This window comes from Pseudonaja textilis, chromosome 9 (genome assembly GCF_049901715.1).
Source record: "Pseudonaja textilis isolate UNSWEBS1 chromosome 9, rPseTex1.2, whole genome shotgun sequence".
NCBI classification, from domain to species: Eukaryota; Metazoa; Chordata; class Lepidosauria; order Squamata; family Elapidae; genus Pseudonaja; species Pseudonaja textilis.
Window position 1 is genome coordinate 11,552,355 of NC_141998.1, and position 19,821 is coordinate 11,572,175.

The 19,821-nt window shown below is 39.3% G+C and overlaps 1 long non-coding RNA gene across 1 annotated transcript; it reads right to left on the reverse strand.

The window, feature by feature from the left end:
* Positions 1-18,098: 18,098 nt before the first annotated feature.
* On the reverse strand, positions 18,099-19,439 carry LOC148125034 (uncharacterized). The gene is made up of 2 exons (XR_015744624.1): positions 18,760-19,439; positions 18,099-18,570 (listed from the first exon to the last, which is right to left on the reverse strand). It is a non-coding gene; the product is annotated as an uncharacterized LOC148125034 (long non-coding RNA).
* Positions 19,440-19,821: the final 382 nt, after the last annotated feature.

The window sequence follows — 19,821 nt, forward strand, 5'->3', positions numbered from 1 at the left end:
ATAGCAACTTATCAAAAATTAGGGGAAGGCACAATGCAGGCAAGTTGGATGGCACACATGCCAGGTAAGGAGTGAGTGGGCAGGGTGGGGCCATCCAGTGGCGTGATATGACGGTTCTCCGAACTGCACAGAATCATAACAACCGGTTCTATAGAATCAGTCCAAACAGGCGGAATCCCACCCCTGAACTCCCTGCTATCTATTTTCCCCCTCCCTGTCCCTTCTTCTTCCTTGTGGCAACCCTGAAGCCTCATAAGATGGCCTCAGCCAGGTTTGCTTCATGATTGACAATAGGTAGAGTGTTCTAAGTACAGCCAGATGATTGTGATAAAACAAAAGAAATTTGGAAAACAAATAATCCTGATACAGAATATCTTAATTATGGTCAAAATGTAGGACTGGGCCATTTGATATTGTGGAATACAATTCCCTTTAGTCTTCATCAGCAAGAAAAGTGGCCAAGATGATTCAAGTTAGTTTAAGATATTCAGGGCCTAGCAACTGTCAAAAATATGTTTGTATGTTTGTATGTATGTATGTATGTATGTATGTATGTGTGTCTGTCAGTCTATCTATTTATCTATCTATCATCTATATATTTATGTTTGTACATTTGGATTCATCAGATTTCTGCAGCCAAATTTAATATATTTAATGTCAAAAAGCTAAGCAAATTTGGATCAGATTAGAATTTAAATGGGAGGTATCAAGGAATCCCAAGTCTCAACTCTAGGCTGGGAAATTGGAAAAAAAAATTCCTAGAAGAAGAGTAAATTTCTTCCATGTTATAACCACGAAGACCAGAAACCCAGTTTAATTTTAAGCAGAGTCAATTTTAACTATTTCATGCCTATCAGAAACAGTTATAGCAAATTTAAGCAAAAAGGTGATTTGGCAGATTACTTAAACTTATCTGAATGTAGTATTCAGAATGTAGTATGTAGAATCCACTAACCAATTTCATTATGTTTTTAATATCAGGTGACCTGTTTGATAGTAACATCTCTGGAGAACTAGAGGGAAGCAATAGAATAATTTTGACTGGAATAATTTGTGAGGAATGCAATTAATGCATCCTTGAACTTTTAGATGGAGGGAACAAAGAAGTTTCCAGTAAGTTTTTCCATTTAGTTTTTCTAAATAAAAAGATAAAATTCAGAATAGTGAAATGTTGGCTTCAGTAGTATTGTAGTCATCCCATCATGGTACCCTGTAGAAATGGAGGGATATATTTCCCAAAGGTTTTTGGTCATAGGGTGTAATAGTATGTGAGAATGACCTTGGGAGACAGGAGGAAGAAACTCAGTCTGGACCACCAATGTATAAAATGTATTTCAACCCAAAAAGGAGAAATAACATGGGGGATGTTTCAGAAAGGACCCTCCCAAGTTTTCCAGAGAGTAAAAGGAAAGCATGGGATGAATGCTATCAGTCTAGCAAGATTCTATTAATGTTAAACTAACAATAAAAATAGAACCAGTAGTCTATGGCTAAATTCGACATTATATTTGTCTGTGAAACATGGCTCAACGCATCTCTCCCTGACTCCATTACCACAGTAAGAGACTATCATGTTTACCGATCAGATCGTGAAATTCGTAGAGGAGGTGGTGTTGGTATCTTCTATAAAAAGTCCTTACATCTAAAAAATATCCAAGTTACCCAGGACATTATCTGTGAACTATCCTTAAATATCACAATTTGATTCTTACTATGTTACAGAGCACCTGATTATGACATCGAACATGTAAACAAGCTAAATACACTACTAACATGGGCAGCTTCCTGCCCATACCCTTTTATCTTTCTTGGTGATTTCAATCTGCCTCATATTGACTGGACCCAAAATGAATGTACAACTGAAACCATACATGCAACCTTCTACAATGCTGTTACAAATCTGGGACTGGAACAACTAGTAACCAACAACACTAGACTAAACAACTGCCTCGATCTCATCTTCTGCAATAGTTTGAATTTAATTTACGGAATACAAACTAAAGAACCCTTTTCCAGCAGTGACCACAATATGATTGACTTTTGTCTCAACATACGTCCACACAAAAACCACCACAATGATATAATCCCCAATTATAACTTCAAAAAAGGCAACTATGATCTTATAGACAATGATCTCTCATCCCTTGATTGGCAATCTCTATTCACTGGATGCAATACTGTTGAAGACCATTACAACATATTTTTACTTGAAGTCAAAAGAGTCATCAAACTATATGTACCAACAACAACTCCCAAAACAAAACAAAAAAACAGATTGCCCATAACAATAAGGAAACTTCAATCCAAAAAGAGATCACTCTGGCGGAAAAACAAATCTGGTCACGTTGCCAATTTCAAAAGCCGATACAAAAATTTATGCCACCAGATAAAAACTGAATGCACCAATTATCACATTAAACAAGAGGAAAACCTTCTAAGCACCAATTCCACCAGTGCTTTTTACAATTTTGTAAACAACAAACTAAAAGATTCAAGGTCCATCCCACCCCCGATAGGACCTAATGGTAAAGACTGCAACGACGACACCATTAAAGCCAACATCTTTAACACATTTTTTGGCTCAGTATTTGTAAACAGCAATGGATCATGCCCAGTATTTCCTAGCCAAACCACAGATAACTACAATGATCTAATACATATCGATTTTACAGAAGACAATGTTGAAAAAGCACTTCTCAATCTAAAACCATCTCTATCTATTGGACCGGATGGAATATGTGCCTACTTCTTAAAAAAGCTACCCACTGCCATAGCCAAACCTCTAAGCATAATCTTTGAAAAATCTTTCAGGACCTGTCTTACCCCTTTTTCTATTTTTATCGGGCCAGTTTGTTCCCCATTTATTAGAATGTTTGCCTGTTGAGTGTGGTAAATTGTAGTGATGACATTTTCAAATCTGGTGCCAAGATTCATATTATATATTTTTTGAATTAAGAAATGCCAATTTAAGTTGTCGAATGCTTTTTCAGCATCCAAGAACATAAATGCAAATTGTTTTTCTGGGTGGGCTTCATAGTATTCTGAAATGTCTATCACTGTTCTTAAATTATTCTTAATTTGTCGAAATGGGAGAAATCCGTTTTGATCTTCATGGATATAAGTATTTAAAACCTGTTTTAATCTATTGGCTATTATAGAAGAGAATAATTTATAATCTGCATTCAGGAGCGAAATTGGTCTATAATTATTAATAAGTCTATGATCAAGGTCCTCCTTCGGGATCAGCGAAATTAAGGCTCCCCTCCACGAGTCCGGCATCTTGGCTGCTAACAGTACCTCATTAAATACATCCAGCATCAGTGGTCCAATTTGTTCTATGATAATTTTGTAAAGTTCTACCGGTATCCCGTCTGGTCCTGGTGCTTTATTGTTACTTTGCTTCTCTATTGCTGACTTCAGTTCGGACCATGTTATATTTTGGTTTAATAATTCTATCTCTTCCTCTCCAATTGCTTTGTCATTCGCTTCCTCCAGGTATTTCATTATTTTATCCTCAGAGACTTCTTCTTTTTGTATAATTTCCCAAAGTAATTAGAAGTGATCTCTTTTTCTTCTCTATCTCCTCTTGCATATTGCCCCCTCATCCATTAATTGGTGTATCAATCTTTTTCTTTCATTTTCTTAAGTTTGTGGGCTAACCATCTCCCTGGCTTGTTTGCATGCTCAAAGTAGATTTGTTTAGTCATTTTCAGACTAATCTCCAATTTTTCTTGTTCCAGTAAATTTAGTTTATGTTTAGTTGTTAATAACTGGTTCTGTATTCTTTGGTTTTTGGGGTTCTTTTGTAATTGGGTTTCTAAATCCTTAATTTCTTGTTGTAAGTTACTTTGTTGGGCATACTTTCTTTTATTTCTCATAGCATTGTAAGAGATTGTTATACCTCTTATATATGCTTTTAATGTGTCCCATATATTTTGTTTCGAAGTTAGATCATTATTATTTTCCTTTAAGAAGAAGTTCAGTTCTTCTTTCAATTTATTAGTATATTCTTCTTCTTTTATTAAATGAGTGTTAAAAGTCCATCTTTTCTTTGGTTTTCTTCTACCCTCCAGGTTATTTGAATTGGGTTGTGGTCAGCCCAATCATTTTAGTAATTTCGCTATCTTTGATTTCATTAAATAATTCACCGTTTATCCAAGCCATATCTATTCTTGTCCAAATTTTATGTGGGTTAGAATAATAAGTAAACTGTTCTTTTTGGGGATTTAATTTTCTCCAGATATCTACCAGATTCATTTCATTCAACATATCCTTACATGGCTTAGAGAATTCTCTATTTCCTTTTTTGTTCTTACTCCTATTACTATGATCCTTCCGATAGTCAGCAATAGAGTTAAAATCGCCAATCAAAATAATATTACCATTTTCAAATTCTGTTATTTTTTGATGGAGATGTTTAAAAAATTTACCTTGATCATCATTTGGGGCATAGATTACTACCAGTAAGAGTGTAATGCCATTAATCGAAATTTGTACCACCAGAGTTCTTCCTTCAGGGTCCGCCCAGATTAACTCCGCTTTTAAGTCATCTGCTTTTCATATTCGCTCTAGAATCTCTTCTGACGTACATTAGGCAAAATTTGAGAATTAGAGGTTTGAGGATCAAATCAGAAGAATATAAAGTACAGGCTTTCGCAGATGATTTGGTTTTTTTTCTGGAGGAGCCCATAGAAAAAGGACACAACTTATTAGAAGAACTAGAACGATTTGGAGAAGTTGCGGATTTAAAATAAACAGGGGAAAAACAAAATTAATGACTAAAAATTTAACAGGAGACCAGAATAAAGAGCTAGAGACAACAATGGGAATACAAGTGACAAAAAAAATTAAATACTTAGGAATTTGGCTAACTCCACAAAGCAAATCGTTAAAAGAAAACAATTATGATAAACTTCTCCAACAAACTAAGAAAGACTTAGATTTTTGGAGCAATTTACAACTTTCCTTATTGGGCAGGATTGCTTTGATTAAGATGAATATTCTGCCAAAATTTCTATATTTATTCCAGACAATACCAATTAAACTAAATAAAAAAATTTTTACGGAACTAAACAAGATAACATTGAATTTCATTTGGCAGGGGAAAAAAGCTAGGATTAACGTAAAAGCCCTACAAGATTTGAAAAGCAGAGGAGGGTTAGCCTTGCCAAACTGGGAAATATATCATACGGCAGCCACCCTCCTATGGATAAAGGATTGGGTGAACCTAACCAACAAAGAACACTAGTATTAGAAGGCCACGATATGCAGAAAGGATGGCATGCCTTTCTGTGGGAATCTGGGAAACCCAGGCAATCATATTTCCATAGGCATCTTATCAGGGACTCTTTATTAACTAATTGGAAAAAAGTACGTAAAAGATTTATTTAAAAATACCGAATTGGATATCCCCAATGGGCGATAGTACACCTAATAATTTGGATATAACCAAAATGATTAAGTACGAAAATTTATTAGACCCACAAGGAAAATTGAAAACACGACAAGAACTGCAAGAGCGAGGATCTATAATTGATCAGTGGGTGTACCTACAAATTCATAGTAAATACAAACAAGACATTAAGGAATTCGGAATCTACAATAAATTACAGACCCTAGACAAAATTCTACTAGGACCAAGTAAAAAAATATATCTAAATTTTACAAATATTTATTAGAAACAGAACTAGAACAAGAAATTGTCAAGGGAAATATGATTGCGTGGAGCAGAAATGTGGGTCGGAGCATTACCCTAGCAGAATGGGAAAAGATCTGGAACAGGAACATTAAGATCACAAAATCAGCAGCTTATAAAGAAAACTTATATAAAATGTTTTATAGATGGCACCTGCCCCTTCGAGATTGGCGAAGATGCACCCCAACACGAGCCCCAAGTGTTGGAAATGTCAACACATAGAAGGTACCTTCTTTCACATGTGGTGGTCATGCAAGGAAACCCAGAAGTATTGGCAAAAATTAGGCACTGGCTAGAGGAAATAACCATGGAACAAATTGAGTACAAACCAGAGTCCTTCCTTCTAGGAATTTTTGATAAACAAATATCCAAAAAGTCAAAGTATATTACAATCCACATCTTAACCGGCCAGACTGGCATTTGCCCAGTGCTGGAAACTACCCTCTATCCCCACTGATCTTATGGTTATTCAGAAAATCTTACAATGCGCTTGAAATGGACAAACTAACACAAGCATTAAAAATAAAGAATCTTCAACCTATTATAGCAATTGGAATCCTTTGTACATTTGGCTTAATCAAAGATAGATCACCTCTAAGAAAATTAAGGCCGAGGCCTCCGAGGCAGAGATAAAGAAAAGCACTGCCGATGATAGTCTGGAAGAAGAAAAGACCTTACAGACAGTCACAAAAATATGGTTTTATTATAAATGTTTTCTCTACTTCTGTTATCCCCACTTTCCCCCCACCCTTCCCTTCCCTTTCCCTCTTTCCTCTCTCAAGCTTTCCTCTCTTTCCCTCTTGGCCTATGCCAAGACTTGTTAAATCTTTTTGTTGTATATACTTTGTAGCTGTGTTGTCGTTGACTTTTTAAAAAGTAAAACTAATAAAGTTTATTAAAAAAAAAGAAAAAAAAAAAAGAAAAATCTTTCAGGACCAGTTCCTTGCCTAACCTATGGTCACAAGCCACGGTCATCCCCATCTTCAAAAAGGGAGACCCCAGCCTAGTTGAAAATTACAGACCAATCTCCTTATGCTGCATCACCTGTAAAGTCATGGAATCAATTATTAACCAATCCATCATCCTCCACTTAGAGACAAACAACCTACTCTCCAATAAACAATTTGGTTTCAGAAAAAAAACTATCCTGTAATCTGCAACTCTTACACTGCAAAAACATATGGACTACACAACTTGATCAGGGCAAAACAATAGATACAATCTACATAGACTTCTGTAAAGCCTTTGATTCAGTGGTACATGACAAACTACTACTAAAAATAAAATCCTATGGTATCTCTGGACAACTGTATAACTGGATAGAAGCATTCCTGTCAAACAGACAACAAATGGTCAAAATTCTGTACCTGTCATTAGTAGTGTCCCCCAAGGCAGTGTTCTAGGACCAACTCTCTTCATACTCTACATAAATGACCTCTGTGATCATATTAAGAGCAACTGCATTCTTTTCGCTGATGATGTAAAGCTGTTCAATACCACAGACAATACTGCTACCCTTCAAAAAGATCTTGACTATGTATCAGAATGGTCAAACAAATGGCAACTTCAAATCTCAACAAATAAATGCTCTGTCTTACATATTGGCAAAAAAAATCCGAAAATAAAATACAAGCTGAATAGTCAAGATCTTGTTGATGATCCAAGCTCTGTAAAGGACCTTGGAATACTCACCTCTAATGATCTAAGTGCTAGAGCCCACTGCAACTACATAGCCAAAAAGGCATTAAGAGTTGTTAACCTAATCCTACGTAGCTTTTTCTCTGGTAATATCACACTACTAACTAGAGCATACAAAACATTTGCTAGACCAATACTCGAATACAGCTCATCAGTCTGGAACCCACATTACGTATCTGATATTAGCACAATTGAGAAAGTCCAGAAATATTTCACAAGAAGAGTTCTCCACTCCTCTACTCGTTGTAGAATACCTTATGCCACCAGACTTGAAATTCTAGAACTAGAAAACCTTGAATTACGCCGTCTTCGGTCTGATTTAAGCATGGTATATAAAATCATACATTGCAATGTCCTACCTGTCAATGAATACTTCAGCTTCAACCATAACAACACAAGAGCACACAACAGATACAAACTCAAGGTTAACCGCACCAAGCTTGATTGCAGGAAATACGACTTCAGCAACAGAGTGATCAATGTCTGGAATACTCTACCCGACTCTGTAGTTTCTTCCCCAAACCCCAAAAACTTTAACCTTAGACTGTCTACTATTGACCTCACCCCTTTCCTAAGAGGTCTCTAGGGGGCGTGCATAAGCGCACCAACGTGCCTACCCTCCCTGTCCTATTGTTTTTTTTATTTTTCTTTTATTTTTCTTATATGTACCCATTTCATGTATTCATAACTATGTATACACTTATACTTATTATCTTGTAAACAATTGACAAATCAAATCAAATAAATAAATAAAATAAATAAAAATTCTGAAGGGCTAGGGAACTCTGGCAGTTGTAATTCTAGCACATCTGGAAGGCACCAGTTGGGGAGATTACTGAATGGATGTGAAGTACAGAAGCCAAACCAGCATGCTGCTTGTTTAAAGAAAGAACAGTTTGGAAAAATTCCACGAGCTGATTAGACCAGTTATTCTTGAACTTTCTTGGTTTTTCAGGGAGATGGGAAAAGAACTAAAAGTTTTCTCCTGTCTCATAATGGTGTGGCATTTCTGTTATGCTGGTTGTTTTCACAGAGAAATATAGCAAGTTGAGTCCACTTATTTCACAATTACTCTATAGAACAAGATAAGGCAGAAGTGATGCACAGAAATGTAACTGCTATTCCCTTCATTGGATACAAAGGCAAGCCAAGGTCCCTTTAAAAGAAAAAGTGCATTTTGTTTTAGGTAGGAAGTAAATTTCAAGGAACAATTAAAGAAACATCTTGACACTCTTCTCCCCTTTGAGAATAAAGGATGTTAGCTTATATAATGTTCCTTTCCTGAATCATCTGCTTTTTAAGAATCCATGAAAGTGAACTGTGGACATGAAAATACTTTTGCATTTATCTGTAAAAGGGATGACTTTATAGCCCACATAGTTTCATAACAATGAACAGTCCTTGAGTAAAACCATAGATTACTATGAAAAAAGTGACCTATGTGGAAAAAAAGCAAGAGTATTTAAAGCATCTGGTTTTGTTCGTTTTATCTTTGAAATTTCTTTTAGTGCAAAATGATCACTACCGTAGTCAGTCAAGATTTTCTCCATAGGACAAGTGTAGTCTGCAAGTTATGGACTTTAAATTAATGTTATCAGATAATCCTGGTTGATTTATAGGACCATTTTCCAATAAAATGGAAGGAACCTTGAGTTACAGTAGATTCTAATTCTTCTCTGCAAAATAAGCTTTTTAAAAATTAAATTGTGATTGGTAACTTTTACCTAGCAGCTATTTCTGTTGTTTGTATGTAAAGAAGCATATAATTGCCATACATTCTCATAATTCCTTTTCTCTTTCTAATTCTTACTTGAAGTGTATACGTTTGTAAATTGCAATAGGTGGTAGATAAAAGCAATATTTAAGGAAAATGAACACTTATTTGTTGAAGCTTGACAGTGAATATTGACAGTGCGAATTTTGTTTAATTAGTATGTATACTAAAATGATGGTTCTCATTTTCTGACTTTAAAAAGCTTTCTCTAGACATAGGACTTTACCTGTTTCCATCAGGTTCCTGTTAAAAATTCTTCAGCATACAATTCTCACAATCTCTGCTTTAGGCTAGATCTTGAGGAGTTATATTCTAAAAATATAGAAGCTATCAACTGCCTTCCCTGCTTTGCAATAGTATTTCTATAAGCTTACAGAAAGTTAACAAACAATTAAAACTGTTAATTTCAAATTTACATGTTTCCAGACAGTCCTGTTATGTTTTTCAATTAAACAATAATTTGACAGAAGGTTCTTTGTAGTTTTGGGCATGTCTGCAACATAACTATCCTTGAGTTAAGAAGTATGACCTTAGAAAATTCTAACCAAGGTTCTCAAGCTCTAAACTAAACATAATCTCCCATGTCAGTCTCTCTGCTAGCCAAAATCAAATGCAAGGTGTTCAGCCTGCCTCTTTTTCCCATTTTATTTTCTATTTCAAAATTCTTCAAAGGCAAACTGTCTTTAGAGACTTTAGAGAATAACTGATTTGGAAGGGATCTTGTAAGTCATCAAGTCCAGCGGTCACCAACTGGTGGGCCACAGCCCACTGGTGGGCCACAAGAAAATGTAGGTGAGCTGCAGAGAAATGTCACCCCCAGAGCACCCCCAAAGCAATTAATCCAGGCTGCACAGAAACACAAGACTGTGCCGCCCACATGGCCCACGGGAACCCTCCCCGCCAACTCACTCCTTACCCAGCAAATGTGCTTGCTAAGTTGATATTTTTCCTTTTTTCTTTCCCAACCATCAGCTGTTGTGCTGTGCCGGGAGATTTAGATTAGCTAGGAAGCAGGAAATGGTTGGATTTCTTGCTTTCTAGCTAGTCTTTAGATTTTCAGCTCTGCTTTTAGCACAGCCAAACCTCCCTTAGGACTAAAGTTTCTATTATTCAGTGCAGACTCACAGCAAGCAAATTTTATGTGACAGACTCAGGTAACCTATGGCAGATAGATCAATGAATGATTCTGTGAGCAACTCAATCTGCCTGCCTGCTTTGCCCGATTTTGGGTAAAAGTTGCCCATTTTTAAATAAAAAATTCAATATTAATATAAACATTTATAATATTTGCATACAACCCATGTTTAGCCAGTCACATGACCACCAAGACACACCCACAAATTAGGCCATGCCCACAGAACCGTGTTCCCTGGTATTTAAACCCCACCCACCCAAGCACGAGACCCTACACCATTTCTGATAAATGCCAGTCCAATCTCTTCTTAAAAGTCTCCAGTGATGAAGCTCCCACAACTTCTGAAGGCAAGTTGTTCCATTGGTTGATTGTTCTCATTGTCAGAAAATTTCTCCTTATTTCCAGGTTAAATCTCTCCTTGATCAGTTTCCATCTATTATTCCTTGTCTGGCCTTCAGATGCCTCAGAAAGTAGCTTGACCCCTTCCTCTCTGTAGCAGCCCCTCAAATATTGGCCGGCTATCATGTTTCCCCTAGTCCTAGGCTAGCCAAGCCCAGTTCCTGTAACCATTTTTCACATGTTTTAGTTTCCAGTCCCCTAATCATCCTGGTTGCGCTTCTCTGCACTTTTTCTAGAGTCTCAATATCTTTTTATAGTGTGGTGACCAAAACTGGATGCAGTACTCTAGGTGTGATCTTACTAAAGCTTTATAGAGTGGTAATAGTGCTTCACTTGATCTTGATTGTGTCACTCTGTTAACGCAACTTAGGATTTCATTGGCATTTTTGGCTGCTGCTGCACACTACTGGATCATATTTAGCTGGTTGTCCACTAGGACTCCAAGATCCCTCTCACAGTTACTGCTATTGAGCCTGGTTTAACCCAGTCTATATGTGTATGCTTGGTTTTTCTTGCCTAAGTATAAGACTTTCCTCTTCTCTACATTGAATTTCATTGTGTTAGATAAAGGCCAGTGTTCAAGTCTGTCAAGATCCATCTGGATCTTGAGCCTATCATCCAGGGTATTGGTTATTCCTGCCAGCTTAGTATCATCTGCAAATTTAGTAAGTTCCCCTTCTATACACGCATCTAAGTCATTTATGAAGATACTGGGTCTAAGATGGAACGTTGTCTATGGAGATTCTCAATCATCCAGGTCAGTGGTGTGATTTAGCCAGTTTGGGATGGTTCGAGTAAACTGGTAGTAAAAATTCTGGCTGGCCCTGTCCCACCCTGCCACTACTTGCAGAATCTAGTCACACTTCTGCGTACTTCTGCTCACCGTTGCTCACAAATGTAAGGCCAAAGGGCATGGGCTGGTGGGTGGGCAGGGGAGGGCACCGGAGCCCTTCTTGGGTGTTTCCCAAAGCTGGTCTGGCCTGCAAGGGAAGTGTGTGGGAGATCACGGCACTGGAGCCCTTCCTGGGTGCTTCCCAAACTGGCCTGGCCTGCGAGGGAAGTGCTCAGGAGATCGCGACATCAGAGCCCTTCCCGGGTGTTTCCCAAGCCAGCATGTCCTGCGAGGGTAGCGTGCAGGAGATCATTGGCCAGACTAGCAAGGTGAAGGGGGGTTAGGCAGGCAGTCCTCAGGAGAGCACTGTGCTAGGATGTTGTGTGCTCTTGTGCCTCCTGCCCATCTCTGCTTCTGCAAGGCAGAAAGAAAGCCATAAAAATCTTTGTCTGTGCCATCCTGAGTCCCTGCTCTGGGCAGAAGTTCGAGGTGTGTCCTCCATGGACTGCTAAGAGCCCAAAGCTGGTGGTGCCAAGGCAACCCACACCTCCTGCTGTTTTGGGTTCAAAACTGTAAGCCACGTCCAGGAAGCACACTGGTGGAGAGAAGCTGCCAAGGTCAACCCTAGCTTTGCTGTCTGTTGCAGCTAGGAATCTCAAATACAGATAAGAATGAACATTGTGTTGTAGCCAGCAGTAGATCAGCCTCCTGCAAATTCCTCATCTCTCGAGGAGCCCAGCCGCTCACCAATTGCCAAGTCACCTGGACTCCCAGTGACGGGATGGGGTCCTTCAGGCATTTAGTTTGGCTTCCTGTTTAGTAGCTCCAACAGCTCCAACACAAATATTCATTCCCGGTCATATTTGAGATTCTGAGCTGCAGTTTACTCATGAGCACCATTGTCTGGGAGAGGCAGAGAGAAAGGCGAGGGGGCAGGAGCCAGGCAAGGGCAGGCAGATTAGAGGCAGCCAGCAGATCGCTGGCTTGCTTGCTCAGCTGCTCACTGCCCAGAGCTTGTAGGCAGTGGATGAAACCTGTATCATGACCACCACCTCCTACCTCTGCACATTGAGGAGGCGAAGCAGCAGCGGGAAGTTCACGGATCTCCTGAGCCACAGGAAGCAGCTGCCAGCGATGCCCTCAGGAGAAGATGTTGCGAGCAGGGAAGCACTTTCCAGCCCTCTGACATCCGCCAAGTCTCCTCCTACCATGCTTCTCTTCTCACCAGAAGTATTATTTTTGGAGAGACTGCAGGATTGCCTCACCTCCCTGCCAGCCATCTGGTATTCAATACATGGCTCATCAGCCTCCAGACATCAGATTGCCACCACACAGCACCAGTTCAGAGGTTCCTCACCCCACCCCCCGCCCGGGAGCGTACACACACAGAGAGACAAGAGACATAGAGAGAGAGGGAGGGAGAAAGAGAGAGAGAGATGAGATATAGATGAGAGAGAGGGGAGAAAGAAAAAGAGAGGGAGAAAGAAAAAGAGAGATGAGTGAGAAAGAGATGAGAAACAGAGAGAGAGAGAGAGAGATGAGAAAGAGAGAGATAAGAAAGAGAGAGAGGGAAAAAGAGAGAGAGAGAGAGAGAAAGAAAGAGACACACACACACGGAGAGAGATATTTGTTTAAAAGAAAATAGAAAAATGGCTCTTTGAGTATTTAAGATTGCAGACCCTTGGGTTAGGCAAACACCATGGTTGTTAAGTGAACCTTGTGGTCATTAAGTGAACACTGTGGTTGTTAAACAAGTCAATTTTCCCAAATGTGCATTTTTAACTGGAAACTAGAAGGAATTGTTGGAAACTGGCAAAGAAACATTTAAAACCACAGTCACATGACTGTGTGGGATGTTCTAACTGGTCATAAATGTGTGTGTGTGTGCGTGCATGGCTGTCCAAACTCCAAAAACAGGTCAAGTAGCTCTGGGGGGGGGCAGTCATAAATTAGAACACTTGCTAAGCAACTGGCCATTAAGCGAGGACCACTTGTATTTGGTTTGCCAGTCACATGGCCACATGGCCATGTCCCCCAAGTCACCTGGTCACCTGGCTACACCCACCCAGTCACATGATCACCTGGCCATACCCACCCAGTCACATGGCCACCTAGCCACACCCATCTACTAGCCATGCCCAGAGAACCGGTAGAAAAAAAAATTGAATCCCACCACTGACCCAGGTCATAGTTCTCCCAAAGGTGCTTTTCAAAAGGCAACTGGATTTACTTAGGTTTTTTTTTTCTTGAAAACATTTTGCTTCTCATCCACGACACTTCTTCAGTTCTGAACTGAAGAAGCTTTTTGGATGAAAAATGAAATGTTTTCAAGAAAAAACTAAGAAAGTCCAATTGCCTTCTGAAAAGCATCTTTGTTTCAACAAGGGATTTATCAGGTGAAGATTTTTAAAAAGAGGGAAGGACTATCCTTGATATATAAAAAGAGATATTGATAGATCTAAATGGCAACATCGAAGTAACCTTGGTTTAGCTTGGAAAAAGTAAGCCAGATCATATTTGATGAAGAACCCAGGAATTCTCTGGCCTACAAGTTACACTTGGATGATAACAATACATCAAAAAAGCAATGATATATCAACTCTATTGCCATGGTCATGGATATGAAGTCATTGGATGAATGAAACACATCTTGAAAAACAAATGTAATTCTGATGTGGCTTCACTCAGTTCCTTGTTTTGGCCATCATGCATTTCCTTCTTTTGACCATTTGTTTAAGTGCATCCTGCAGCATACTGACCAAAATAGACTACCTTGTATTAGTAACTATTTTACATAGATTATACGGTAAAAAGAAGAATGGGCTTCTACTTGAGAAGACAAGATGGATTGAGATTTTTTTCTTTCCTTCCTTCCTTTCCATCCTTTTCCCATTTACTAAGCATCTCTTTATTCATCACTTTAATTACTTAATCATAAATTTCTTTAGGGGGTTATTTAGAGAGAAAATTAGCATCAAAGCTTGGCAGGTCTTCCAAAGTTTTTTGGAGGATGGCCAAGCAGTTTCACCCGTGATTAATTAGATGAGGAGGGGGAATCTCCCCTTATAAATAGTAGAGGGCTGCTGAGCTCTTTAAGCAGTTACATGACTGCTGGCAGCTCAGGGGATTATGATTGATGGGTTAGGCTGGTGTTATATACAGCAGCAACTTTTCATATATGTGCGCGCGTGCACACATGCACACACACACACACACACACACACAGGAGAACCTCAACATGGAAAGTTGTGGAGCCTACCAAAGACATATAGCTTTTCTTCTAGAGTTGCCCCAAATATTTGACATTACCAACCATTGCCACTTGACTATAAACAACTCAGAACTCTTTCCTCAAGGCACAGACCTATTTAGAGGTTTTTCTTAATCTTGCCTTTTAAATGTAGCATGAACAAACAAGTTACAGCTTCCTGAAGAATGTAACATCCTTCTACATCCAACAGTAAATCAGGGCAATTTCTCTTGATGTTCTGCCTCATATATGGTGTTATGTCTGGGTGGTGGGTCCCAAGGAGAGACGAGACTCGTAGTAATGAACAACAGCTCTTTATTAAGCAACCAGATACTGAGACAAAAACCCTAGCCACGGCTGCTCTTTTTATAGAGCTGGCTGCGGCTAGGCAGCCAATGACAGGTTTTTGAGCTTGCCGCGCTTGGTGTTAGCCAATCGCAGCAAGCTCTATATGAGCCAATCAGAGTGTCCCATATTGACCAATCATGGCCCGGCTTTTCCGGACCAATAGGAATGCAGGCCTTCAAGCCTGCTAGTACGGAACACCCCTCCCCTCTTGGTTCCGTCCGAGGGGCGAGGAAATATAGTCGCGCAAGTAGATGGGTTTTCGGACCTGTCTACTTGACTTGCACAGTTCACAATGTCTTTGGTCATCATCAGGTTCGGACGGGCTCCGCATCGCTCTCGAGCTTCTAGCAGGAAGGGTGAGCTGGGCCTATAGCTGCGACTCCCACCTGGTGTATCCGGGTCGGTTGAGTTGTTTGCTCTGTTGCTCCCGCCTGTATTTTCTGGGCTGGTAGAGCTTAACCGGCTGCTGCTTCCAGGCGAAGAACCCATCTGCCACAGTTCTCTGTCAACTGGTAAGTCTAGTTGGTTAAATGTTTGGTTTCTGTTTAATGGGGGTTATTCTGCTTGTTCAGAACCCGGTTCTTGTTCAGAGTTTGCGGTTTCTCCCCCCCCCTCTGATTTCTTGGTTGGAGTCTGTGAGGGGAGAAATAACCAGCCTGGACCTTAGCTGGTCAATATGGCATTTCCAACACCTGCCATCAGTGGTTTCGAGCCGGTAGGATCGAGGGCCAGTGATCTGGGTAATTTTTACAGGAAGCCATAGTGGGTCTCCAGTAAAGTTTTTTGCAAAAACAGTGTCTCCTTCCTTGAAGGCGCGGTTTTTGCTAGAGGATCCCGGGGGTTTCTCTGGGGTGTAAGCAGGGTGCAGACGATCTAGGGGTGACCGGAGTCTTCTGCCCATGAGTAGTTCTGCTGGGCTCTTGTTGGTCATGGTGTTGGGCGTGATGTGTTGGATCAGAAGCATTTTAGTGATTTTTTTGTGGATGTCGCCATGTCGGATGCCACGGTCTGCCAAGTATTGCTCGAATGCCAATGCAGTAAACTGGGGTCCGTTGTCTTAGACTATCACATCAGGTAGGCCGTGTGTGACAAAAAGTTTGTTTAGTTTTTTTATGATGGCTTCTGTGGTGGTGGTTTTCATTTTGCTTACTTCGAGCCAATTCAAGTAAGCGTCAATGGTAATTAAAAAGGTATGCCCTTTTGTTGGTCCAGCGAAATCAATATGGCTGCGTGACCATGGGCCTCTGGGGGTTTCCCATTCTAACGGTGAGGCTTTTGGGGGAGCCGAGCGAGTCTCTTGGCATCTGTTACAGGCGGCGACCCAGGTTTCAATTTGCTTGTCCATGCCTGGCCATGAAGCATAGCTCCTGGCCAGGGCTTTCATACGTACGCCTGGGTGCTCATCATGCAGCATGTTTAAAACTGTTTTTTGGAGCGTTTCTGGTATGATTACCCGGTCTCCCCACAGGATACATCCTCTCTGAGAAAAGAGTTCAGTTTGCCAGTTTTTAAATGGTTTAAAGGGTTCGTTTGTCCTGCTTTCTGGACAACCCCTCTCCACCCAGCTGAGAACTCACGCTAATCGTTTATCCCATCGTATTTCGCGGGCAATGTCCTGCACAGTCAACGGTGACATGGATGCAGTTTCAATTTGCAAAATTGATAATGTGGGTGCTGGGTCGTCTTGCACATCTGGCAGGGGTGATCGGCTTAAAGCATCGGCGTGCGAGATGGATTTGCCAGGTCGATGTATTAATTGATAATTATAAGCGGCAAGAAATTCAGACCATCTTGTCATTCTAGGTGACAGGATGTGTGGAGTGGGTTTGTTACCAGCCAGAATGCCGAGTAGGGGTTTATGGTTGGTAATAATTGAAAATGTCCTACCATAAATGTATTCGTGGAATCTTTTGACTGCGGAGACAATGGCGAGGGCTTCTTTATCCAGCTGACTGTAGTTCCGCTCTGGCTTGGACAGGGTTCTTGAGGAAAATGCAATGGGAGCCTCTGTTCCATTAGGCAATGTGTGGCTTAGGATTGCTCCCACTCCAAAAGGTGAAGCGTCACAAGTAATAGTCAGTGGTAGGGTCTCGTTGTATTGCATGAGGACTGCGTCGGAAGTCAGAAGATCTGTTGAAATGCGTGTTGCTCTCGCCATCCCCAAATCCATGGTGCCTTTTTATCCAGGAGTCTATGTAAGGGCTCCGCAACAGTGGCTTTCTGGGGTAGGAAAATATTGTAGAAATTAATGAGTCCAAGGAATGCTTGGAGGTCCATTTTGTTTTTTGGCCTTGGGGCTTCTTTGATGGCCCTTAATTTCTTGTTGGTAGGGTGAATTCCCTGTTCGTCAAGGAGGTACCCAAGGAATTCAACCCTTTCAGTACATAACTGGCACTTTTCTTTCTTTACCTTGAGGCCAGAGTCTTTAAATTTTTGTAGCACTGCTCTCAGTCTCTTTTCCAATTCTCGCTTGTTGGGGGCTGCTACTAAGATGTCGTCGAAATAGGGCACGACTCCTTTAATTCCTTGTAGCAGTCTTTCCATTAGGCTTTGGAAAACCCCAGGTGCAACGCTGACTCCAAACTGGAGTCGGTTGCATTTAAAGGCCCCTCGATGTGTTACGATTGTTTGAGCCTTGGCAGTTTCAGCATCGACTGGCAGTGGTTGTTGTTTTTTTTAAAAAAACAAATTTTATTGATTTTAACAAGAAACAAACAAAACAAAACATCATTAAACATTAAAAACATAAAACCTCTTTCCGTTATAAATCTTTACAAATCAGGTAACACATTATTTTATATCACATTTTTCTAGTTTATCCCATTTCCATATAGGCACATAAATTCCCTTTAACAAATTTCACATTATTTCTCTTTACTCTTATTCAATAACATTTCTTTTCTAGTTTATCTGCTATTCAATCATCACACTTATATTTTCCTCTGACTTGTTTTTTTAAAAAAAACAAAAAACAAATTTTGTTGACTTTACAAAACATACAAACAATCAAGGCATATTAACATAAAGAATCTTTCTGGAAGAACCAGTAAAACGTGCCAAATGTAATATGTATATTTACATTATCTGCTCATCTTCATATCTCATCCCAATTTCTCCTTTTTATTCTATTGTCCAGATTATATTTCTTACTAATCAAAATTTTTGCCTTTTAAAAAACAATACACAAACATACATAACATAGAACATAAAAAACATCATTTCTGAAAGCTGCTTAATCCCGGGTTAAAACTCTTCACACAGACACAAATTCAAAAATCATATTTACTTTACATGTCATTCCATATCTTATTACCATTTTCAATTTTCTATAAAGCTTCTTCCCTCTTTTGTCTTTCTTAGTTATATTTTGTTTATCTTATCTCAATACAATTCATAGTACTTATCATTCTTTGTCTGTTCTTTTCCAGTATCTATTCATCTTTTTTCTTTAGATATACTTCTCCTGTACACTAATTGGAGTAACACCTTTAACTCTTTTCCCTAACTTAATAATACTTAATATAACACTTAAATTATATTGAGATTCTGGTTAGTACATTCTAGAATTACGCAGAAAACTTTATAAGAAAAGCAAGTACACTACAATTACAAAATGAAAGCCTATAACCCACCATAAATACCATAAAAGAGCTAATCATACATACTAATACACATTTTACCCTGAATACACATATAAAAACACACTTTTATGTACCTTCCAGAATCCCTTTTTCAATTAAATTTACCCATTGTCTCTAAATAGATTTTGTTTCTTTAAGTCTTGTTTCCCACCATTAAGATTTTTCATCCCCTCCTTTCTCACTTGTTTATTTTTCTCCTTGCCTTTTTTACCCCATTGTCTCTCCTCCTCCCTTTTCTTCTTCTGCTTACCCACTTTCTGTTGTTTTCTAACCTTATATCCACCTTTCATCTCATTTTTCTCTTTTTGGATTGTTTTCTCTGCCCTTAAAATCCCCCTTTTCTTTTCCTCTTCCTCCTCCTCCCCAAAGAAAACCCATTGCTCATCCAAGATGGCTTCTTCTTCTTCTTTGTTCCAGTCATCCTGCTGCGTAGTCAATTTTTCATAAGTGCATACTGCCATTTCTAAAAATTGAAAAAGAGTGCCCAAAGTATCTTTTCCATCTTGCTCTTCTTTCTTATATTTTTGGTATTGAGTTTTTAATTAATCCAAAAGCAATGCCATCATGAAGAGAAAGACTTCTTCAAAAACAACCACCCAAGTATTTTTAATCAAGAGTAATTCCAAAAGAATTCCAAAGTCACTAAAAGATCCAAATAAACTATTTCTTTCAATACTTTTTTTTACCTTCTTCAATTTCTCTTTCTGGGGTTACTGATTAATCAAAAGGTTCCCATTAAAATGTATCTTTCTTTAAAGTTCTAGGCAATCTCCTCCTTTTTCAAGCTCTGCTCCAAAAAGTTTTTTTTTCCTCTCCCCCCACTTACAACAACAATTTCCCTTTAAACGCTCAGAAATCCATACCTCCAATGCGGGCTTTCCAATTTCTGAGGGTGTTAAGTCCAAAGTCCTTTCTCTGATAGTTTTCAAGTTAAAATACCTTCGGTGCCCAATGCATTTTCCAGTTCTGCATTTAGTATTTCTGTGGGGTGGGAGAGTAAGTAGAAAAAAAAGTTTTCCCTTAGCAGCTTTCTCCACCGCTTTTCTCTT